Source organism: Oncorhynchus mykiss, chromosome 28, assembly GCF_013265735.2.
Source record: "Oncorhynchus mykiss isolate Arlee chromosome 28, USDA_OmykA_1.1, whole genome shotgun sequence".
NCBI lineage: Eukaryota > Metazoa > Chordata > Actinopteri > Salmoniformes > Salmonidae > Oncorhynchus > Oncorhynchus mykiss.
This window is the reverse complement of record NC_048592.1, coordinates 2,521,086-2,546,549: the sequence shown is the minus strand read 5'-3', so window position 1 is coordinate 2,546,549 and position 25,464 is coordinate 2,521,086. Positions and strand designations below refer to the sequence as shown.

General features: G+C 41.3%; 1 protein-coding gene across 19 annotated transcripts in view; it reads right to left on the bottom strand.

Moving 5' to 3' along the window:
• Nucleotides 1-23,716, bottom strand: part of LOC110508342 (muscleblind-like protein 1) — a 105,732-nt gene extending 82,016 nt beyond the window's left edge. For 3 of the 19 annotated variants that reach the window (XM_036967005.1, XM_036967016.1, XM_036967017.1), the window contains exon 1: nucleotides 11,139-11,608. The gene's annotated coding sequence lies outside the window, so the exon portion shown is untranslated. Of the gene's footprint in view, nucleotides 1-10,162; nucleotides 10,276-11,138; nucleotides 11,611-22,117; nucleotides 22,293-23,075; nucleotides 23,218-23,417 lie in introns of those variants that run through there. The other 16 variants (XM_036967011.1, XM_036967014.1, XM_036967018.1 and 13 more) reach the window with 11 other exon arrangements.
• Between the last annotated feature and the right edge of the window lie 1,748 nt (nucleotides 23,717-25,464).

The window sequence follows — 25,464 nt, the reverse complement described above, 5'->3', positions numbered from 1 at the left end:
AGGCTTGCTGTGCTATTTAGCAATACACATTAGCACCTGTAGCCCAGCATAATTAAATAAATAAATAGGCTTAAGCATGGAGTTGCCAATCTGTATTTGTGCTAATCATTACCTAGATCAATGCTTCCTAAACCTTTTCAGTCATGGCCCCCCTTTCATCATGGGGAACATCCTGTGACCCCCATGCCCCCTCACCTTTCCAAAATGCATGATCTGCTACTATTGTTTCACAAACAATATGGTATAGGAACAACACAATTATTCAATTGTAGTTAATAATTCAAACGTTTACTCATCAAGTACATACAAACACCAGTACTTGGTTTCCCTACCATATTGAAATCAAAATGAAAAAAAAAATCATAAAGGAGAAACTGCTGTGCAATGTTGCAATGAAGACTAGAGTGGGCCAATCTCTGTTGTAGATTTTCAAATAGAAATATAAACTAAAGTTGGTTCAGGATGTGCTCTGTTGGTGATTATTAGGTTGCATGAACATGATTAGTGCTTTCCATCCTCAATGTTGGCCTTCAAATAGGCATAAAGAAGGAGGATCGGTTGCTGCTGTTGCCTCTGACTGGAGAGAGAAACAGGCTTGCAGGCCTACTGCCTAAGGTTCATAGAAACAGCTCTGAGTAGCACTGTGTGGTGTAAATAGAGAAAGTGGGAAAATAATTTCCTATCAATCAAATTGACCAGTCTCGAAAATTGGGAGAGGTCATGACCCCGATTCCCCCCTGCAAGTTATATGCCATCAAGCATTTTGTTAACATCGATGACAGTTTGTAAACTGAAGGTAGGCTGTCTCCCTACTACGTTGACTTCGGTTGCAGTATGACAAAGTCACTCAGAAATATATTTGATACATATGTCCGGGTTAGGGGAGGGTTTGGCCGTGGTAGGCCGTCATTGTAAAATAAGAATTTGTTCTTAACTGACTTGCCTAGTTAAATAAAGGTAAAAAAGAAATGTGTTATTAGCAACTTCTGGGGTAGCTTGGTACCTAGCTAGCACCAATGCAACCAGCCTGAAAACAATGACCAGAAACTGCAGTCATTGTAAATATTCTTAGCAATGATTTAGGAATCCATGTGACTATTAGGCAGCCACTATTTAGGAATCCATGTGACTATTAGATAGCCACTTGTTCTCTTATTGAAACCAAACTTTAGTTCATGAAAATAACTAGCTAGCTAGATAATGAACTAAACAAGCTAGCCAGCTAGCTAGCTTCATACTCTGGCTAGTGGGTTGACCGGACCAGGTCTGACCATCAACCAAATAAGAAAACTGCTTTATAAATTTGGGGTATTTCGATGATGACACCTAGCTAGATAGTTAGCTAACTAACTAGATAGAAAAAAAACCATAATCCGTTTCAGTAGCTATGTTTTGGGGGGAGAATATTATTTGCATCCATCAGCTAGCTATAGTTTGTTTTCTGACCTGTAGACCAAGAGATTGTGTGTCTGCCGCACAGGCACGCAAGACGAAGCTTTACCAGCATCATAGCATACGTCCCAGTGAATTACTGTTACATATGAAATACGAGTGATAGTGTAAGCACTACGTAAAATAATCATGTTAAAGTATTAAGTGACATGCAGTCATATTCAAGTCCTGATTGGACCATTAGTTTATTTGATGCATCAAATAGTGTTATTTGAAACGTTAAATAACAAGACGTTGACTGACCCAAACAGCCTTTGATAGGTAACTGTTCCATATACAACATTATTCAGAGACGATGGGATAAATAAGCCTCACTAAGTCACTATCATGCCTGGACAGCGCTCCTTTACCGCTACTGATATATTTATTCAAAGACATCTCATGTCACTTACTTCACGACTCCCTGCATTTAATTATATTACTGTCTATTTCCTTCAACTGTCTCCCATCAACACACAAGGACACGTCTATACGAAAAACACACGTGCGCGCTCACACACACACAGTCATTTACACTTCTCCATCTTTGTGCCCTCAATATGACTGTCTGGTCTGCTTTGTCCCAGAATCCTTAACGGTAACAGTCCCTCGAGCTCCAAGGTCTCAGAACTTGGTGCAAGGTCACATAGACTGGTGGAAGGATGGAGTAAATAGAGAGAAATAGAGATGGAGAGTAGGGCTGGGAGATATCAAAGATTGTCTGTTATATTGACAAGATAGTCAAGTGACCGCTTTAACAATGGAAATACATAAATAAATACATGTCCTCAAAGACGGGAAGAGGCGAGATCAGGTGGGACAATTCTAGCCAATGACAGGGCAGGCCATAGAGATAGAGGACACATCTTTGTATGATGGAAGCCCTCAATGACAATGGCCATGCCATAACAGGTTATATCCTCTCACTTCGCCTCTTCCTCTGTCTGTCATATGCTCACAGGGATAATGAGCATAGAGAAGAAAAATACATGTTTAGAACTGATAATTAATCACATAGTGCAAGAATGAATGCAACTAATTGATTATTGAATGTTATGATGGACACAGCTTTGTGGAACCAAAACATACACAGTCAACAGCTCAACAAACTCGAATTCGAGAACAAATCATTTTGGGGGCTGCTGTTCGCGAACAACATTGTACTTATCACCCTCATGGCAGTCAAGCAATGCATTCCGCCAAGAGTCGTTCACAATCTAGTCCGGTTGTGGCCATAACTAGACCTTGTTTCAAATGTAGCAAGCAATAATCATATTTTTATCCCTAGCAATCAACAAAGCATTTTATTATGTACAACTACATTGACGATAATAATCGGCTGATGCGGATATTGAAAAAAAGTTTAAAGTAACTGTCCAGTGTTTCCAAATTTCTCTGAAATATGACTTACAATATGAGTGAAATATATTTCCTTCCAAAAAATGGCAATTCAGTATATTAAAAAGCAGAATTTCTCTGATGGAATGATGTGTGCATACCGCAACAATAGAATGGTGTGTGCATACCCAAACAACAGATTGGTGTGTGCGTACCCCAACAACAGAATGGTGTGTGCGTACCCCAACAACAGAATGGTGTGTGCATACCCGTGTGCGTACCCCAACAACAGAATGGTGTGTGCGTACCCCAACAACAGAATGGTGTGTGCGTACCCCAACAACAGAATGATGTGTGCGTACCCCAACAACAGAATGGTGTGTGCATACCCGTGTGCGTACCCCAACAACAGAATGGTGTGTGCGTACCCTAACAACAGAATGATGTGTGCGTACCCCAACAACAGAATGGTGTGTGCGTACCCCAACAACAGAAGGGTGTGTGCGTACCCCAACAACAGAATGGTGTGTGCGTACCCCAACAACAGAATGTGTGCGTACCCCAACAACAGAATGGTGTGTGCATACCCGTGTGCGTACCCCAACAACAGAATGGTGTGTGCGTACCCTAACAACAGAATGATGTGTGCGTACCCCAACAACAGAATGGTGTGTGCGTACCCCAACAACAGAAGGGTGTGTGCGTACCCCAACAACAGAATGGTGTGTGCGTACCCCAACAACAGAATGGTGTGTGCGTAACCCAACAACAGAAGGGTGTGTGCATACCCCAACAACAGAATGGTGTTTGGATATACCGGTCATTAAAGATAATCATGCGAGTAGACTGCTGATTAGCCAGCTCATCCTCTATGAGGAAATAGCAAGCATTGTTTAAACAGTCTGTTTGGGATACAAATGGGGGTTTCATGCTTTGGCCACAAAGGATAGGATGGGTCAAAAACATAACAGAATATTAAACTTTAAAGTGAGATTTTCACTGGACAGTTATTTCAAGTTTAAACTTTTTCTAATGTTTGCAAGTATGGAGCCAATAGGTTTTAGTGTTAGAATATATCTAATTAAATCAAAACAAGGTCCTTATCTATAAAATGTATCAACAAGGTTCATAAGCTATGGAGGTGAGGTGACAACCATTATGTAGCGTAGCCTACTATTTTGACTCAGAGGGGGACAGCCTGACAACATGGAAAGCTACAGCGTTCGAGGCTACATTCGAATTGTGCAGGAAGGTATAGGAGTTGCCATTGTGACTAAACCACTATCACTGCCTCGCAGTCAACAAAAACCAAGGGTGTGGTTCACAGTTATGATAAGGCTTCCTGAGGAATAACTGGATGCTAGCTAGATAATTAGCCTTGCCCTGCTAAACATTGTGCATCAATCACAAACCGAGCTTCTAGCTGCATACTTCCACCCTCCAAAGCATAAAAATGGAGTATACAAATTATTAAAGTGCATGTCTGAAGAAAAGTATGCATAGTGCCAGCAGAGAACTGAAATATTTGAGATGTTAGCCAAACTATTAGCATGTGCTAGCAAAATGAAACTAGCTTTCCTGAGAGCTGCCTGTATGCACAGTTCACAGAAATAAAAAGACACAGCAGCACTATATTTCCCTCAGCCTGCTCTTCAGTAAAGGAGTGGTACTAGCACAGAGTCAGAGTCAGGGCGGTGGTGTGCTGAGATAGGCCTTCGGAGTTGAAGGCATTGGAGGAAACGCAATAACGCAGCCCTGGCTGTTTGGTGTGCTTTAAATATCAGAAGTCAATATCACCCTCGCTCACCCTGACACACACTCACTGACACAAACTCACTCGTATACATTCGCACACACACATTCTCAGTTAAGTTAACACACACACACTTATACTCACACTGCAACTTTATCTAGGGCCGCCTCTACACCACTGTGACACACAGCCATGAGCCATATATCCCAGAGTAAACACTGTTTCCTTGACAACGCCACTTCCCATGTTGACTGAGAGCTTTTATGACCAGAGAGATGACCGCAGGCCAAGGACAGGTCTGGGACCAAACACGGTCTTATGGGTTCACTGGGTTAGGTCAGCAATACAGCACAGGGTCTTATACTGGACAGGTCTAACACCTTCCTCATAGCATATTTCATATTTTCCTTCAACATCCTCCTTATCATCATCATCATCAGTGAGTATTATACAAAACACACAAAATTACTTGATCTACTCCTAATAATCATCATAATAACCATCCTCAGTATCAGATCCCCTTTTCTTGCCTCTTGCAGCATATGCCTGGTTTGTCATGGGGCGAAGTGGTGTGTGTGTGTGTCTGTTGTCTCTGTGTGAGCAAGAGAGTGAGAGTTTTTGGTTAGCGTCGCACAACAAACAATGGCTATTCATTACAATGAGAGCAAACAGAGGATCCGAAGACAATGAGATCTGTTGTGTGGCCCACATACACAGTCACTAACGACGCACACACACACACACACAGACACATGCTGGCATGTGTGTTTAAGCTGCCGTAAATGTCCGACTGTGTGGCCATGTGAGTGACCGTCGGAATGACTGTGTGGGTGCACGGATGTGTTAAACTCATGAACAGACACATGGAGGATAATGGCTTCTCTTATGGTCTAATGAGAAGGCTATCGGCTCACGTTTACATTAGTGTCTCAGTGGCTGTTAAAGAGTCTGGGATTAAACTGCACATACCATAACAGATCTGTTATTGCTCTGTCTGTGGCCAATGCATTTACATTCAACTGTATGGTGGATATAAGATGTACTCGGATCAGTACTAGGGCCACTCACGAGAGTGGCGAGTGTATCTTGTTGTTGTCCAATTGTAGGAAAGGGAGAAAGCACACAGTTAAAGTTATGTAGGCTCAATTAGCCTAGCTAACCTTAGCTTGCTAGCTAGCTATTTTAACTAGCTTATCTCGGTTTGTTGCAGTCAAGACAGGTAGTATGTAATCAGATGAGATGATAAATAACTAACAATAAGTTAGTCTACCAGCGTAAATCAACTTGGTTGCTATCTCTCTTACCCCTCTCACAGACACACAACGCACAGCCCCTCCCAAGCGCCCTGCTTCTCTCTCCCTCATGCATTACAGTTCCTAATAATAAAACAATGGTATTTTTTTCTCCTCCTACCAGGGTTAAGCTCAATTCAGAATTGAATTGGGAATGCCTCAAGAATTACAATACAATTCTTGAATTTGAATTGAAGTAGTAAACAGGATACAGAATTGTAATTCAAATCTGAATTTAAGGAAATAGAACTGAATTCAGTGAAATACAATGACATTCAAATTTGTCTTCTATTCTATATTAAGTTAAGTCTATACAAATAAACATTGTCCATAAAACATAAAAAATGTTGTTTTATATATGCATATAAAATCTTGTTGAAACAATAGATTTTCAGGACAAACTTCAAATTAATGATCAAGGAAAACAAAACTTGTATGTTATTGCATTCGTTTAACCCTCAAGTTGACCCTGAGGCCTTCAAAAAGAAGCCAAACAAATGAAATGGTTGGTGGAAATATAATTGGCTATTCTAAGCATTGTTTCCAGATAAAAGTGATATATTGTTTGGTATCTGGAAGTGTGACCTTTCAGATTCAATAAAACCCTCGTTACATGACTGAGTTAAATTTCTTTGAATTGCACTGAATTCAAGTATACTTCCTGTCACTCACACTCAAATTCAAATTCTACATCCTGTGGGAGTTTCTGAGCGCACAATTGACGCACTGGCCGATGATTGCTTTATCTGTATAACATGAAAACAGCCTAACCAGCTCTGCTGGCAACAATTCCATTACGCTTTTTTGCCAACTTTTACTGACACCGGCCATATTCAATGGGTGTTGTACACTTCAGCTTAATACATGTAGCTAGCTAGGTAAACAAAGTGTAAGATCAAACACGCCACGTGAGCAAAGCAAACGGCTCTGGGATACGAAAAATAACATCAGCTAGGGAGCCAGCCAGCTAACATTAGTTAGCTAGCTAACATTACACTTTAGCTTGAAATAAACCACTTTGTCAAAATTAGAAACATATAATATCTGAAAATGTAGCTAGCTAATGCTAGACTATCTTACCTGTATACATCATCATGCATGATGGATGAGTCTCCCTGTCAGGAATGGCATACCATGGTTGACCTTAGTTTGAAGAGGTAATCCAGAGAGAGGTGTTTTCTCCATCTCATTAGCTATCAAATTCTAATTCCACTGATTTCAAAACTTGATCCTCCAGAAAGTGGAGAGCAACACTTATGCAACTCCACTACACAATACATTTTTTAAAAGGAGCATTCAAAAGGATTAGCATCACAGACTGACCAGCTCAAATAGACAGAAGCCCTCTATACAAATTGTAATTCTCAGCAATCTACACACAATACTCCAGAATGATAAAGCAAAAACAGGAATTGTCCATAGAACTCCGAGAAAGGATTGTGTCGAGGCACAGATCTGGGGAAGGGTACCAAAACATTTCTACAGCATTGAAGGTCCCCAAGGACACAGTGGCCTCCATCATTCTTAAATGGTAGAAGTTTGGAACCAACAGGACAGCCACCCTAAGCACACAGCCAAGACAATGAATGGCTTTGAGTGGCCCAGCCAGAGCTGGACTCAAACATCTCTGGAGAGACCTGAAAACAGCTGTGCAGTGACGCTCCCCATCCAACCTGACAGAGCTTGAGAGGATCTACAGAGAAGAATTGGAGAAACTTGGGGCGGCAGGTAGCCTAGTGATTAGAGCGTTGGGCCAGTAACCGAAAGATTGCTAGATCGAATCCCCGAGCTGACAAGGTAAAAATCTGCCGTGTGTCTGAGCTTGTATCATCATACCCAAGAAGACTTGAGGCTGTAATCGCTGGAAAAAGGTTTTTCAACAAAGTACAGAGTAAAGGGTCTGAAAACTTATGCAATATTTCAGTTTTAGTTTTTTTTATAAATTAGCTACATTTTCTAAAAAACTGTTTTTGCTTTGTCATTATGAGTCAAGGAATCTGAATACTTCCCGAATGCACTGTATATTGTATGCAAAAAATATATATTATTTTATACTAACACAATTGCTCAGAGAGATGTTTTTTGTCAAAAAGGTAGGGGTCAAAATGATTGGCACCCCTGTTTTCAATAACTTTCAATACATCACCTTGCAAGGATAACGTTGCTGAGCCTTTTTCTAAAATGTTTTCTGAGATTGGAGAACACATTGGGAGGGATCTTAGATATTCTTCCATACAGAATCCTTCCAGATCCTTGATATCCTTCATCTGCTCTTATGGACTGACAGCCTTTTTTAATTCAAACCACAGATTTTCAATGGGTTTCAAGTCCGGAGACTGAGATGGCCATTGAAAAATATTGAATTTGTGGCCAATTAACAATTTCTTTGTGGATTTTGATGTGTGTTTGGAGTTATTGTCTTGATGGAAGTCAAGTTTCAGCCTCCTGGCAGAAGCAACCAGGTTTTTGGCAAAAATATCCTGGTACTGGGTAAAGTTAATGATGCCGTTGACCTTAACAATGGCCCCAGGACAAAATGGCCCTATAACATCAAAGATCCACCACTATATTTTACAGTAGGAACGGGGTCCTTTTCTGTTCATGCATTCTCATTTTGACACCAAACCGACCACTGGTGTGTGTGGCCAAAGAGCTCTATTTTCATGTCATCCAACAAATGTAAATTGGAGTTTGCTAAACTGCATTGGCACTTGGATTGGAACCTGTGCTTTGGTCAAATGACATGAACACCGGTGGTGGGTTTGGCATGAAATGAGAATGGATAACTGAAGTAAACTGTCAGTTTAAAATGTTTTCTCTTTCTGAGATTTTTACAGATGTTTTTACAGATGTAAAAAAAAATACGACATTCATTGTTCTACTAGTAGCTTTGCAGTATAGCCTTGCAGTAACAGAGTACTACAGCTGTCTTTAGATCAGGCTACAGCTGAACCTTGCCTGTCATTTCTTCTACAGTATGTTTTTCATACATTCCAGACATAATACTACTAAGACAATGAAATCCGATAACCAGGTAAGCTGCAAGTAAGTATTTGACTATTCAACTTGCCAAACCCTTGAACAAACATTACAGTTTGGACTGTGCCATATAGCAGCGATCGAATCAACCGCTACCCGTTGCCATGACAGCCTGGTGTTGAGTGTGATATTGGTGTAATATGGGGCATAACTCAGTTCAAACTCAATCGTAACATGGTAGTAACATGCCTGTAGACCCAAATGCCCTATGAAGGCTTAGCCTGTTAGAGGGAACCTCTCAGGCACCTCATCCTGTCCTCAGATCAGAGCATAGATCATTGAGAGATACAGGGAGACACTCACACATGTGCAAACACACAAACACACACACATGATTGAACCTATGAAATATACACACACAGGCACACAAGCACATGCAAAAATGCATGGTCGCACAAATGCACACACACACATCATGGAGACACACACATAAACACACAGCAATGTGTCAGCAAATGATTCCACGAGGAACTGAACATCACAACACAATAAAAATATATAATCTCCACCCGGCACAGCCAGAAGAGGACTGGCCAACCCTCAGAGCCTGGTTCCTCCCTAGGTTTCTTCCTAGGTTCCAGCCTTTCCAGGGAGTTTTTCCTAGCCACTGTGCTTCTACATCTGCATTGCTTGCTGTTTGGGGTTTTAGGCTGGGTTTCTGTACAGCACTTTGTGACATCGGCTGATGTAAAAAGGGCTTTATAAATACATTTGAATAAATACAGCTGTCTTGGGATGACTCTCCCTTGTCAAAGAGATGTTTAATCTCAGCATGATCTCCAGTATAAATCAAGGACATGAAAAAAAGATTAAAAGCATTCCATAAGGGAAAGGCAGAACCCACTACGTAATCAGCAGTGCATCTCTATGGGCCACTGCAAACCATCTAACTCACAACAACAAAATTCCTCATTGGTGCTTCAACCACAGACACACCGCCAAGAGGAAACCAATGGGGAACTGAGTGGAGAGGAGAAGGGAGGATAAGAGAGTAGAAGACAATAGAGGCCAGGGCCCATAAACTTAAAGCATCAGACGAACAGAACAGAAGGGAGGAGAAGAGAAGAGAGTGGAGAGGCCAGGACTGTAAAGTCTAAACCCAGAGAAGGAGGACCCAATGGTGCTAGCTAGTAGCTACCAGCAACTGTCTCCCTTCACAGCAGAACCAGTCATAATGCTATAGTACATGTCTTCTCATCATAACACACAGACAACAGGGTTACTTTACTCTTGAACACACACATGTAAAACCCGTTAAATGACAACATTGGTGAATCTCTCTCAGCCGTTCAAAGTAGTATTCACTTACTTAGCTGCTCCAAATAAACAGTGCCGCGCCACAAACTAAAAAGCTTCCATTCAATGAGTCGCTCTCTCTCTCTCTCTTTTTCTCGCACTCTCTCAGTTACTCCCTCTCTGTGAGACACACACAAAGAGACGCAGGCAAACACTCACACACACACACACACACACACACAGACACAGCCACCCCCTCACACACTCTCTCCTCCCGCGACCCGGAATGTTTGGCAAGGCTTTACTGTACTGAAATACAGCGCTCACCATATAAGGTAGCAGCAGCTACACATGTCACACATCATTTACATGCAGCAGGCTGGGAGTTCACCTTACACAGCACACACACGCTGAGAGTGCATGCTAAAAACCACACCACCGCCAGGCTGACGCTCAGAGTTGGGAGGAGAAAGTGAAAAAACAGAGCGAAGGAAAGTAAAGCGAAAGAGAGAAAGGAATGCTAGAGAAAATAGGCAAGCCTTTTTATGTTTAGTCGTAAACCAAGCCTCACTCTGGTTGGCCCGTTGGTTTCCAACATGTTGAGTTAGACAGAGGGAATAGAACCTGTGTATCCCAACTACTGATCCACTTTCCTGCTTCCCGGAGTAACCACAGCCTTATACACACACACACACACACACACACACACACACACACACACACCACACACACACACACACTCCTGCTTCTAGCGTTCGCCACAGAAAGAAGTTATAGAAGCTATTGTGTGACCTTCTGTATTTAGTCTGGTATGCATTTTCTGTGTCTGTGTGTGTGTGTGTGTGTGTGCGCAAGACATAACAAACAGATGTTAACCCAGTGCCCCGCAAAGCGAACACACACATAGACCTAAAGCTAACAAACCCCAGCATATCTTTCCCTTACAACAGGCGGGACCATACTGCTGTAAGTAAAGACAGTCGCCTCGTCAGAGAGGGAGATAGGGAGAAAGAGAAAAAAAGAGAGTAGGGTAAAACGGAAACCCTTACCTCTCACATTGCTGTTCGGTTTGTGCTCGCGCATCCGTGTGTCTGTTGAGTATGTGTGTGTTTGTGTGTGTTCAGACAGGCCACGACAGAAGAGCCCCAGGCACCGGCTGGACCATTCTCAGGCAGAGCAGAGTGAAACGAGGGAGAAATCTGGCGGAGGGGTGAGTGAGTGAACAAGCGAACGAGTGAAGGCACTGCGCAGAACGGTGTGGTGCGAGAGGAGGAGTGCCTGCCTCTGTGTGTGTGTGTTGCTGGCTTGGCTCTGTGCGCTAGTGTCTCCCCTTCCCTGCTCCTGTTGGTGGCTGTGCTGTGTCTCTGGGCTCCGGGCTACTGCAGCCAGAGGAGAGCTCCACTTGCTGGACGACTGCACTGTAGCAGCAGCTGGAGAGGAGGAGTGGAGGAGGAGGAGGAGGAGGCAGCACTGACTGCATCCGGCAACACAAATCATACAGACTCTCTGCTGCAGCTTTCTGGCTGCTCGCTCTCTCTCTCTCTCTCTCTCGCTCACTCTCTGTCTGTCTGCTCGCTCCACCCACTAGACCAACAACCAGGAACTGCTGGCTCTATTACATCAACACTGTTATTTTCAAGGGTGTGAGAGAAAGAGGGGGAGAGAGAAATAGGGAGGGGCGAGACAGAAGGTGAAAGATTGTCAGACCTGCACAGCCTTAGTTAAAGTGGTAGATGATCTCACAGCCAACACAGACGCCAAACAACTCTCTGTGTGCTGCATTCGACACTGTCGACCATCATGTCCTTCTGGACAGACTGGAGAGGTGGGTTGGCTTCTCCGGTCCAGTTCTATATTGGTTTGGAACCTATTTTATCGGTCAAGAGTTTGTCACCCATGTGGCATTCCACAAGGTTTGATTTTGGGTCCGTCACTGTTCAGTTTATATATTGTGAATGACAAAATGTGTAGAATTGCAGGAAATAAGCTTTTAAACCAGTATTGGGGAACATCCTGCGCGCCACATCTATTTCTATGGGCACAAGCACTGTTCATGACAAAAACTGTTCACACCCCTCTTGTTGGTGGAGAGAAAGGTTTTAAAGCTTATTTACTGCAATTCTAAACATTTTGTAATGAGGTACAGAGAAAATGTTGCAGTTTTAAAGCAAATGTTCATGCAATTCTATGGATTTTTCCATGTCTGATGTGTATGCATGTGATATTTGAGTGACTTAGACATGTTAGCTGACATGGACTATTTCATCTTGATATCTCGGATGGTATGCAATGACTAACATGACAAGAGGATTCTACTAGTGCATTCTACTATTACAACTTTCAAGAGTAAGTTGAAAGGTGGGAACCCCTGCACTAAAAAAAAAAAAAAAAAGACTCCGCCTACCAGCACCCATTTTCACCTTTCCATGAATCTAAACCCCATTATAAGTCCACATAGTCCAAGGTTCCATATTCCATGAGTAAAAAAGATGAGTGACATTTTTTTTTAACGAATATAGGATTGTAATGTGTAGTGTTTTGCAATGTTGTGGAAGAGGCAACGTTGTAATCTTCGAGTCCTTGCACAATTGGTGGTTGACATTCAACTTATCAACCACGAGACAAACATTCTGCTTCTCTGCTTGGAGAGAAGGGGTACAGGGTACGTCGTCTCTCCACTACTTCATGGGCAAATTGTTCTTCAGATCCCTACCCCGTTGTATCAAGGCAACCTTAATTTTGTAGTGAGTTAGCCTACCTACAATTGGATGGAGATTTCTCTCCCCTTTGCTGCTAAAAATCGATTGTATCTTCCTGTTTGCTTGTCATCTTGAGATTGTGTTTCATGAAAAGCTTCACTTCATTCTCAGTTGCCAGAAAGTTTTCATTTTCATCCCCCTTTACTATCAAATACAGTGCCTTGCGAAAGTAATCGCCCCCGTTGAACTTTGCGACCTTTTGCCACATTTCAGGCTTCAAACATAAAGATATAAAACTGTATTTTTTTGTGAAGAATCAACAACAAGTGGGACACAATCATGAAGTGGAACGACATTTATTGGATATTTCAAACTTTTTTAACAAATCAAAAACTGAAAAATTGGGCGTGCAAAATTATTCAGCCCCCTTAAGTTAATACTTTGTAGCGCCACCTTTTGCTGCGATTACAGCTGTAAGTCGCTTGGGGTATGTCTCTATCAGTTTTGCACATCGAGAGACTGACATTTTTTCCCATTCCTCCTTGCAAAACAGCTCGAGCTCAGTGAGGTTGGATGGAGAGCATTTGTGAACAGCAGTTTTCAGTTCTTTCCACAGATTCTCAATTGGATTCAGGTCTGGACTTTGACTTGGCCATTCTAACACCTGGATATGTTTATTATTGAACCATTCCATTGTAGATTTTGCTTTATGTTTTGGATCATTGTCTTGTTGGAAGACAAATCTCTGTCCCAGTCTCAGGTCTTTTGCAGACTCCATCAGGTTTTCTTCCAGAATGATCCTGTATTTGGCTCCATCCATCTTCCCATCAATTTTAACCATATTCCCTGTCCCTGCTGAAGAAAAGCAGGCCCAAACCATGATGCTGCCACCACCATGTTTGACAGTGGGGATGGTGTGTTCACGGTGATGAGCTGTGTTGCTTTTACGCCAAACATAACGTTTTGCATTGTTGCCAAAAAGTTCAATTTTGGTTTCATCTGACCAGAGCACCTTCTTCCACATGTTTGGTGTGTCTCCCAGGTGGCTTGTGGCAAACTTTAAACAACACTTTTTATGGATATCTTTAAGAAATGGCTTTCTTCTTGCCACTCTTCCATAAAGGCCAGATTTGTGCAATATACGACTGATTGTTGTCCTATGGACAGAGTCTCCCACCTCAGCTGTAGATCTCTGCAGTTCATCCAGAGTGATCATGGGCCTCTTGGCTGCATCTCTGATCAGTCTTCTCCTTGTATGAGCTGAAAGTTTAGAGGGACGGCCAGGTCTTGGTAGATTTGCAGTGGTCTGATACTCCTTCCATTTCAATATTATCGCTTGCACAGTGCTCCTTGGGATGTTTAAAGCTTGGGAAATCTTTTTGTATCCAAATCCGGCTTTAAACTTCTTCACAACAGTATCTCGGACCTGCCTGGTGTGTTCCTTGTTCTTCATGATGCTCTCTGCGCTTTTAACGGACCTCTGAGACTATCACAGTGCAGGTGCATTTATACGGAGACTTGATTACACACAGGTGGATTGTATTTATCATCATTACTCATTTAGGTCAACATTGGATCATTCAGAGATCCTCACTGAACTTCTGGAGAGAGTTTGCTGCACTGAAAGTAAAGGGGCTGAATAATTTAGCATGCCCAATTTTTCAGTTTTTGATTTGTTAAAAAAGTTTGAAATATCCAATAAATGTCGTTCCACTTCATGATTGTGTCCCACTTGTTGTTGATTCTTCACAAAAAAATACAGTTTTATATCTTTATGTTTGAAGCCTGAAATGTGGCAAAAGGTCGCAAAGTTCAAGGGGGCCGAATACTTTCGCAAGGCACTGTATATATAGTTTGATATTATATATGATATGGTACTCAGATATATCCGGTATATGGTGTTTCCCGTCCTAACTATAACAGATCGTAAGCTTTTAATCCCACACCACCTATCTCCGTAGCCCATTCCAAATATCTCCGTAGACCACTCTCTCTTACAGTGCATTCGGAAAATATTCAGACCCCTTATTCAACTGCCTGTGGAGGCAGTTAACCCACTGTTCCTAGGCCGTCATTGAAAATAAGAATTTGTTCTTAACTGACTTGCCTAGTTAAATAAAAGGTCAAATAAAAAATAATAAAAAAGTGTTACTTTACAGCATCATTCTAAAATTTATTAAATAGATGATTTTCTTCATAAATCTACTCACAATACCCCATAATGACAATGCAATAACAGGTTTTTAAAAAAAATTTTAAATGTGTAAAAAAAAATCTAATGGAAATATGACATTTACATAAGTATTCAGACATTTTACGCGGTACTTTGTAGAAGCACCTTTGTCAGCGATTACAGCCTTGAGACTTCTTGGGAATGATGCTACAAGCTTGGCACACCTGTATTTAGGTAGTTTCCCCAATTTTCCCAGCAGATCTTCTCAAGCTCTGTCAGGTTGGAAGGGAGCATCGCTGCACAGCTATTTTCAGGTCTCTCCAGATATGTTTGATTGGGTTCAAGTCCGGGCTCTGGGTGGACCACTCAAGGATATTTAGAGACTTGTCCCGAAGCCACTCCTGTGTCACTTGGCCTTGTGCTTGCTTAGGTTCGCTATCCTGTTGGAAGGTGAACCATTGTCCCAGTGTGAGGTCCTGAGAGCTCTGGAGCAGGTTTTCATCAAGGATCTCTCTGTACTTTGTTCCGTTTATCTGTCCCTCGATCCTGACTAGTCTCCCAGTCCCTGTCGCTAAAAAACATTCCCACAGTATGATGCTGCCATCACCATGCTTCACCGAAGGGATGGTGCCAGGTTTCTTCCAGACGTGACGCTTGGCATTTAGGCCAAAGAGTTCAATCTTGGTTTCATCATACCAGAGAATCTTGTTTGTCATGGTCTGAGAGTCCTTTAGTTGCCTATTGGCAAACTCTAAGGATGTCATGTGATGTCATGTGCCTTTTACTGAGGAGTGGTTTCCGTCTGGTCACTCTACCATAAAGGCCTGATTGGTGGAGTGCTGCAGAGATGGTTGTCCTTCTGGAAGTTTTTCTGATCTCCACAGAAGAAGTCTGGAGCTCTGTCAGCGTGACCATTGGGTTCTTGGTCACCTACCTGACCAAGGCCTTTCTCCCCCGATTGCTCAGTTTGGCTGGGCAAGCAGCTCTAGGAAGAGTCTTGGTGTTTCCAAACTTCTTCCATTTAAGAATGATGGAGGCCACTGTGTTCTTAGGGACCTTCAATGCTGCAGACATTCTTTTGTACCCTTCCCCAGATCTGTGCCTCGACACAATCCTGTTTTTGATGAGGACATGTTTTATTCAATACATTTTCAAATAAGGCTGTAACGTAACAAATGTAGAAAAGCTGAAGGGGTTGAAATACTTCCAGAACACTCTAACTGACTTATATTTTTAACTGTGCTGTGATGTATTACATTCATTCTGAACCTTTGTAATCTCATAGTATCCATAGATTGTAAATTAAAGATAAATATTTTTGCTATTAGTATTATTATATTGTTAACTGATTGACTATAACTTTCCAAATCACTCAACAGTGCTATTTGTAGGGTTAGCATTTTAAGTGAATGCTGTGATTTCTCAGCCACTCCTGAACCTGTGACCAGAAACAAGCCAATGAGGGCAATACCAGAATAAAATATGTAATTCTTCTGTCTCTTCGCAGAAAAACCTTCAGAACTGAAATGGTTGTATGCGCCATATCCTGTATATAACATTCTGTTGGTGGCAAGAATGTTGTATAATAATTTCAATTGAAAAACTCTAAGTCTTGAATAAAGCGTTGTTTTGTGTGTCAGTTCATAAACCATCTGAACATCGAAAATCTTTTCCCAGTTATTTTGCAACCTGTATCAACATTTGGTCCTCAAATGAAACTGGTATATTTTTTGATTTATGACAAAAAAATGATATATAACTTTGGATAGAGCAAACATTCCCATATGTTTTTGATAACTGCATGTGTGACATACCATCACCATTCCTATTGATAATATCATAAATGTTTTACATGAATAATGTTTTTTTTTTAATACTCAGTATATTTGATTTTAACCATAATATTTGTTTTAATATTTGTTCTGGCTTTTCAGGAGGATGACATTGAAATTGTAACCAGCTTTGTATGGGTTGTTTTTAGAAAAGGTGATCCTTTGAACAAGGATTCATTTTCAATTAACCGAAAATGAGAGCTTGTAATCTGGATAAAGGCAAAAAGGATATTTTGAACAAAGGGTGAGCCATTCTTTCTAATCTACTGGAGGACCGGTTCGGGTTTAAGTAGAACTTTTGTATGACTGAAGCTTTTAGTGAGATGTTTAATTCTTTAATATTTAATAATACAATATTTTACCAACCAAAGAAACCAACACACAGCACACAGATACAGTATACCAACTAGAAAGGCCACAGCCCAGGGGCACAATACAAGAGAGAGAAAGAGAGAGAAAAAAAGAAAGAGAGAAAAAGAGAGAAAGAGAAAAAGAAAGAGAGAGAAAGAGAAAGAGAGAGAGAGAGAGAGAGAGAGAAAGCCTGACCTGGAGAAACCATCAGCTCAAATGCATGACATTAACAACCATGAGAAACCATCACACAGCTCCCAGCAACCAACCCAAAGCTAATGCATAGTTTACTGGTCAAGGCAGGGAGAGAGGAAGGGAGGCCACAGCCACAGGATTGGGTCCAAGGCTAATTTTATGCCCATGGATGGAGAGTATGTGAGGTCAGTGGAGATGTTGCACGTGACTGGTGCAACCGGCTTCCCTTTACATAGGCTTCACTTGAACATCTATGGTGAAATGCTTAGTTCTGAAAACAGTTGAACCAAGCATCCATCGTTTCTTCACCTACAGTATCTCAATGAAATGTCACTAATTTAATTGCAGTGCACCTGTGCACTACAGGTTTCCCGGCACGCTTGTCGCTCTCTTCTCTCAGCCCCCTCTCTCGCTTTCTCTCTGTCCCACTCCTCTGTGACTCCTGTCTCCCCTCACTCACTCTGCTCCCCATCTCTCTCTTTCTATGTCCCCCTACCCCTCATCCCTCGCTCTCCCTTTCTCTCCCTGGATGATGTGATGAGCTTTGCCTGTTAGCAGCAGATCGGCGCAGAGCGTTGTAGGCCAGTCTAACTAGAGCTGGTGATAAGTCACCTCTAATTTACACGGCTTGGCCTAAACCCAGGGTGACAATCTCTGACAGCCCCAGCTAGAGGACTAACTGGGTTCAACTCCGCAAACACCATCTTGTTCTTTCTTTCTCCCTCATTCTTGATTTCCTTCTCTAGCTTCCTCTTACAATGTTCTCTCTCTCTCTCTCTCAAGAGCGAGAGAAGGCTGCATACCAGCTCCTAGCTGGACTGAAATTAGAAACTTGAGAGCTAGTGCTGGGTAGTTCCAACCGCACAAATTTTAACTTTGATGGACATCAGTTTTCTCCATTACTGCTCACACACATAGTAACCAATCACACACCACACATAGAAACAGATCCATTCACGTTTGAGTCAAAATGGCTGCTTTTAATTAGCTTTGATATGATTATCTGTTCTAGATGAGAAACTGGGGCCCCATATGGATCCGTTGAAAGCCTATTGGTCAATGCAGGCCAGGTCACTCTGACCCAGATTGGAGGAATAGTATGCTTTGACCTGTAATAGAGGTGCAGGGTGATTGATGCATCGCGCCAGTATTTTGTACTCACTTCATTTCTCTCTCTATTTCCCCATTTTGATTGCGGACATTTTCTCTCAGTCCTCAATCCCTTCTCTATGTCATAACCACAGAGGATATTTCTCTACATTTAAAACCCTAGAGTCGATGTCCGCACCCCCTTGGAAATGGTATTAGCATTCCCAATATAAAACTGTCTGTTTAAGCTAGAGATATGTGTTTTTTGCTTCATGGGCTGCGTCTCAATCAACCACATCCGCCAATGTTAGCTAGCTAGCTAGCTAGGGTAGATGAGGCTATTCTGCTGCGCTCTCCGTCCTTGTCTAATGTTACAACAACTCTATTCAGTTTAAACAACAGCCTGCCTGTTGGTTGCTCATTGTAGCTTACTCCTTCTCATTTAGCTAACGTAATTACGCCATTTTAATTCCATTTTGCATTGATTAGAGATCTCCCACTTTGCGTTGTTACACACGGAGCCTCTGGCCGTAGTGCACACCACCTTTAGTGGCCAACAATAACCACAAACGACATGCATAAAACGTGTGTAGACTATACTGCCCTACAAAGGCAAAATATAGTAACTAGACTTTTGGTGAAAATTGAGTTAAGACTGGAATCAGGCTTTGTATTATGTGTTTTATCTTGTGATGAAGTGTCCTGGTTCAATTCTGTTCTGTTTCAGATAAAATGGAGTGTTAAAAGTGCAGTAACTATATAATCTGAGTAAAAACCAAGGCAATCAAGCAGTAACTTAAGTTACTATGCAAACATTGAAACTGAGAAAAATGGTGTTTAAAGTTTATTTGTTGTCCAGCCAAATATGTTGTCGGTAGATAACTGATGTATTATCTTATTATGAAGTATTTTTTGTTGTTGTGTATCAACTACAATTTAAGTCAAATAAATGCCCATACAAAGTCAAACAGAAAAACAACAAGAAAGTTGGATAAACACATTGTGATTATAGATGCTGCACAAAGTTACATATTTTTAAGTATAAATATTCTGCGTGATGAAATAGTCCTTACACTATGGAGAAAAAAAGCTTGAGGGTTACTACAATACAACATTCAAAACATGAAAAAGCAACTACATAAAACAATTGACTACAGGTGGAATGTAGTTAAAACTCTCATACTGTTTCCATCAAACAGAAAAAACAACAAGAAAGTTGAATAAACACATTTAGATTGTGGATAATGCCAAGAGTGTGCAAAGCTGTCATCAAGGCAAAGGGTGGATGCTTGAAAGTATCTCAAATATAAAACATTTGAATTTCTTTAACACTTTTTTTGGTTACTACATGATTCCATATGTGTTATTTCATAGTGTGGATGTCTTCAGTATTATTCTAAAATAGTCAAACATAAAGAAACACCTTTGAATGAGTAGGTGTTTCAAAACTTTTGACTGGTATTGTATACAAATGCAATGTATGTTTTAAAATGGTTTTAAAATCGATCAATACTGTAGGTGACCTTCTTTGCGAGGTAGTGGAAAACCTCCCTGGTCTTTGTGGTTGAATCTGTGTTTGAAATTCACTGCTGGACTGAGGGACCTTATGTGTGGGGAACAGAGATGAGGTAGTCATAAAAAAATCATGTTAAACACTATTATTGCACACAGAGTGAGTCCATGCAACTTATTATGTGACTTGTTATGCTACATTGCATTACTGAACTTATTTAGGCTTGCCAAAAGGAAGGGGTTTAATACTTATTGACAAGACATTTCAGCTTTACATTTTTTATTAATTTGTAAATTAAAAAAAAAAAATGTAAAACATAATTCCACTTTGACATGATGGGCTATTGTGTGTAGACCAGTGACACAAAATCTAAATGTTGTCCATTTTAAATTCAGGCTGTAACACAACAACATTTGGAAGAAGTTAAGGGGTGTGTATACTTTCTGAAGGCACTGAATATAGGATGAAAAGGATCATTTACGTTTCTACACAGTTTCAACATATACATAGTTCTGATGATTATGTTGAAATATGATTGATGTAACAACATGTTAATCAGGTTAAGTCAATGTATTTAACGTGATGATTTACCCTAACTTCAATGTTTACAATGCTGGTTGAAATGAGATGAAAACGTACTGGTTTATGCATTTTTCAAATCGAATGCAATTTCATCTTATCCACAACTACTCTCTGTCTTTCTCTCTTTCTCTCTTTCTTTATGAGAGACAGCAGGCCAAAACTTTTAATGACACCTCTCTCTCGTTCTCTTTTTCTTTCTTTCTTTCTCTCTTTCTTTTTTTCTTTCTCTCTCTCCCTCTCCCTCTTCCTCCTGTGGTGAAAACATTGAGTGTCTCCCTCTCTGCTCAGCGCCCTGCTATTTCCCAGCCTTCTGTAAATTACACTGGCTCACTGATGTGGACTGGCTGAAATGTCCCAGGCCCTTTATAAGCCCTGATGGCCCATCTATCACACACAAACACACATTACACCACCATTACAGAGCATCACCCAAAAATATATAGCATGGCACGCAGCATCGCTGACAGGCTGGAAGCTCAGAGAGCTACATTCAAAGTCAGCAATTTCGCAACATTTTGTCGTTGTGATGTTATGAGACAGCAGAATGAAGATGAGATATAACTGCTGAGACTAAAATAGTTCCTCATTCCTTCTGTGTGGTAACACCCCTTTTGAATGCAGCCTTGAGGTATTCGGTTTGCTTGTCAACAAAGTTAATCAATGGTAAATGTGAAGAGACTGATGAAGTCAAACTACGAGACAAAAACTTGGGAGTAAAACAATTATAATCACGCAAACTTCAATTGCTAAACTAGTGGAAACCATTTAAAAACATTCTCAAATAATTTAAGAAACATTCTCATAGACTACATAAAAAAAAGCATATCATTCATCTTACAGCAATAACTGCCTTGCTGGTGCGTGAAGATAAAGTTGTCCCTCAGCGCGCCATTTTCTATGGCTCTCTCTCGACTCTGACGCAGATAGGAGAAGCAGGTGCGATTCTAACAGTCACAGACTTAGGAAACAGAGGGCATAGTGTCCCTAGCTGACTCCACACTGTATGCAGTAGCATATCTCTTAACTTTGGCCTTATCTAGGGAGATTATATGAAAGTGAATGGAAACACCCTGTGTAAAGAGATATTTCAGTTGGCTTTGCAGTGTGCTATAATATTCAGGCAGGTTGCAGAGAAATAGTTGCAAACGATTTCAAAATGTCACCATCTCAACCTCAATCATTCACACTCATAAACACTCACATAAAAGGAAGAGTGGAGATGCTGACAGCTGTTGCGGTAGTAAAGTTAAAACAAAAGTTTTTCAAACAAAATACATTAAAATAAAACAAGTTCTGCATGAAGTCGCTACTGAATGAGGCACTTATAAATGTTATCTTTAGAAAATGTTCACAATATAATGAAAAAGTACCAGAATTAAAGTGTTTCGTATTCTCTGCACGGTATGGAAGCCGCGTGTAACAGTTAATTCATTTGTCAAATATGTATTATAGTTTTACATAGAGAAAAGTATGAAAGTAAAGTCAAATCAAAGTAAATATAATAGTTTACATCCAATATATTTCTAGGTTTATGAGGTTATCCTCATCCTAAAGAGAGGTGGCCCTTAAGTCCCCTGTGTCTGTGCCTTCTTACCTGTATGTCTGTAGAAAGCTGACGTGACACTGGGGCTGAGTGACAACACTTTAACCGAGTCACAACGTACCACAATGCATTGTGGGTTAAACTGCCCATCTCTCTTCTCTCTTGCTTTTTCTAACTCAATAGTTTTTTCTCTCTCTCCACTTCCTCTCTTTATCTCACCCCACCGCTCTCTCTCTCTCTCCCTCCTCTCTCTTTTTATTGCTGTTACTTTACCTCCCTCCCTCCCCCCCTCTGTCTCACTCTCTCAATCCACCTCCCTCCCCCTCTCTCTCTCTCTTTCCCTCTCTCCCAACAGCGCCTTCTGCCTGGCGAGCGGCCGAATCACACCATGGCCGATCCGACAAGCAGGTTGCCATGGCAATCTGCCCTTCTTATCTCATTTGCATCTTTTGCTTACATTATGTGCTGCCAAACATGGTAACGTTTAATAGTTTCTCCCCGCCATCCGCCAAATTTCTCTTTTTTCTTTCACCCCGCCCCCACCCCTCACTTCTTTTTTTCTCTCTCTCTCTCTCTCTCTCTCTCTCTCTCTCTCTCTCTCTCTCTCTCTCTCTCTCTCTCTCTCTCTCTCTCTCTCTCTCTCTCTCTCTCTCTCTCTCTCTCTCTCTCTCTCTCTCTCTCTCTCTCTCTCTCTCTCTCTCTCTCTCTCTCTCTCTCTCTCTCTCTCTCTCTCTCTCTCTCTCTCTCTCTCTCTCTCTCTCTCTCTCTCTCTCTCTCTCTCTCTCTCTCTCTCTCTCTCTCTGTGTGTGCGTGTGTGAAAAGAGGAAGTCACTCTGACATGTGACCAGTTTGCAGCATTACAGATAAGGAGTGAAACAATTCGAAACAGGAAGTTGGGTGTGGTAGTGGTTCTGTTTAGGGGCACAGAAACAGAAGGGGAGCTTAGGTCACCATATACCCCCCTCCCACATAGTGTGTATCAGGTGCACTGGCACAAGGTTTCCCTTACCCCAAGTTCCTGTTCAGAAGTGCATTTGTATATCAGACCTTCAGTGCCAAGCCCGTCAATCTGTCACAGTGGTAGAGACAGGAGACAGACTGGCCTTCTGAAGTCAATATTGAGAGGAGAGCAGCAGTCAGCACATCCCCACCTGCCGCCAATGGAGAGACAGAGAGAGCGAACGAGAGGACACAGACAGACAGAGGAAGAGAGAGCGAAAGAAAAAGAGAGAGAAAGAGATTTTTCTAAAAGTGCTATAGCTACTCGATTTGTGTCAACAGGACTTCTAGTTAATATTCAACCAACAAGTCAAATAAAATCTACATTCAAAATCTTATCAACCATGTTTACCTTGTTTACCTTGCTCAGGTCTGTGAACATCCGTTATCAATCGGCATCCCAAGAAAATCCCAAAACACCCTTTCAAAAGTACAACACTCCTCTATCCAGATACAACTGACCTACACTTAGCTCCTTCACAGGGACTGAGGTTCTTCAGGGACTCTCAGAGACACAGTAGCGCAGCAGGCAATAAGGGCCTCTGGTGCAGCCTTCCTTCCTTAGGTCTGCCTACAGGGCTCTGGGGAGTGGAAGTCAATGAGACAGCCTAATTTAGCCTGCTGCCTGCCTGCCTGCTACTTCTTACTGCTGCCAGGAACCCAATGTGAGACTCCTTCCCTTTTTAGGTTCCCTGGACGCTGCCGTCTGCAAGAGGCCACTGCCGCATTCCGAACGGGCTACGCCAAGAAAGAGAGGGAGAGGCAGACAGAGAGGGGGGGATAAGAGCATCTGCTAAATGACTAAAATGTAAAATGTAAAAGTCTTACAAACAGATCTCATATTACTGTATATATAACATTTTTTCCCCACATGTTATCTTTATATTGATGTCACAAATGTACCATTTGTACAGTTCTTTATTAAAAATGTTGTTATTTGTTACATTTCACTGTTCAAAACGACTTATTTCTCTGGAAGTGAGGCGGATATATAGCATTTTGAAATAAACATGATTATGACTATTTTTCTCTCTGAATTGAAACCATCATGTAATATATTTTAAACAAATACATGTCTCATTGAACAAACCCATGTGAAAAAGCATATCTCTTTCATAATTTCTTTCAACAATAAAAGCTCATTGACCATCATTTCTGAAAATGGATATAGTGTTTTGGAATGAAACTCTTCAGATGGAAAGAGAGAAAGAGAGAGAAAGTGGTGGTGAGAGAGATACTATAAAAGTTGCTAAAAAGGATGTTCGTTCAGGAGGAAGTCAATGCAGACATGTTGTTAATACCTGCCTATCCCCCATGAGTCAGCGGTAATAAATAGTGCAGCGGTACGTGCTTAATCAGTGATAACTAGGCTATATAAAAAATGTCACTATCCTGAAGTCGTTGTTATAGGTCAATACATTACTGTCACATAGGTGGTAAACCCCAGAAGGATAAAACAACAATAACAACAATCTGAGTTGAATGAGTTTCGAAAAATTCTGAGAATCTCATCAATGGGAAAACGTCAAACAGTGGTTAAAAAAAAGCCAACTTGAGGGAAATGTTGTAGTCGTAAGAACGATGATCCAATGTTTTCCCTATGAATCAGACTCTACGATGGTCAGGCCCAGTAAAAATAGCCTGTCTAATATCTCAGCACTAATTAGCTATTTATTTATTTTTATTTTACCTTTATTTAACCAGGTAGGCTAGTTGAGAACAAGTTCTCATTTACAACTGCGACCTGGCCAAGATAAAGCATAGCAGTGTGAACAGACAACACAGAGTTACACATGGAGTAAACAATAAACAAGTCAATAACACATTAGAAAAAAAAAAAAGAGTCTATATACATTGTGTGCAAAAGACAGGAGGAGGTAGGCAATAAATAGGCCATAGGAGTGAATAATTACAATTTAGCAGATTAACACTGGAGTGATAAATGATCAGATGAACATGTGCAGGTAGAGATACTGGTGTGCAAAAGAGCAGAAAAGTAAATAAAATAAAAACAGTACGGGGATGAGGTAGGTAAATTGGGTGGGCTATTTACCGATGGACTATGTACAGCTGCAGCGATTGGTTAGCTGCTCAGATAGCAGATGTTTAAAGTTGGTGAGGGAGATAAAAGTCTCCAACTTCAGCAAATTTTGCATTTCGTTCCAGTCGCAGGCAGCAGAGAACTGGAAGGAAAGGCGGACAAATGAGTTGTTGGCTTTAGGGATGATCAGTGAGATACGCCTGCTGGAGCGCGTGCTACGGGTGGGTTTTGCCATCGTGACCAGTGAACTGAGATAAGGCGGTGCTTTGCCTAGCATAGACTTGTAGATGACCTGGAGCCAGTGGGTCTGGCGACGAACATGTAGCAAGGGCAAGCTGACTTGAGCATACAGGTCGCA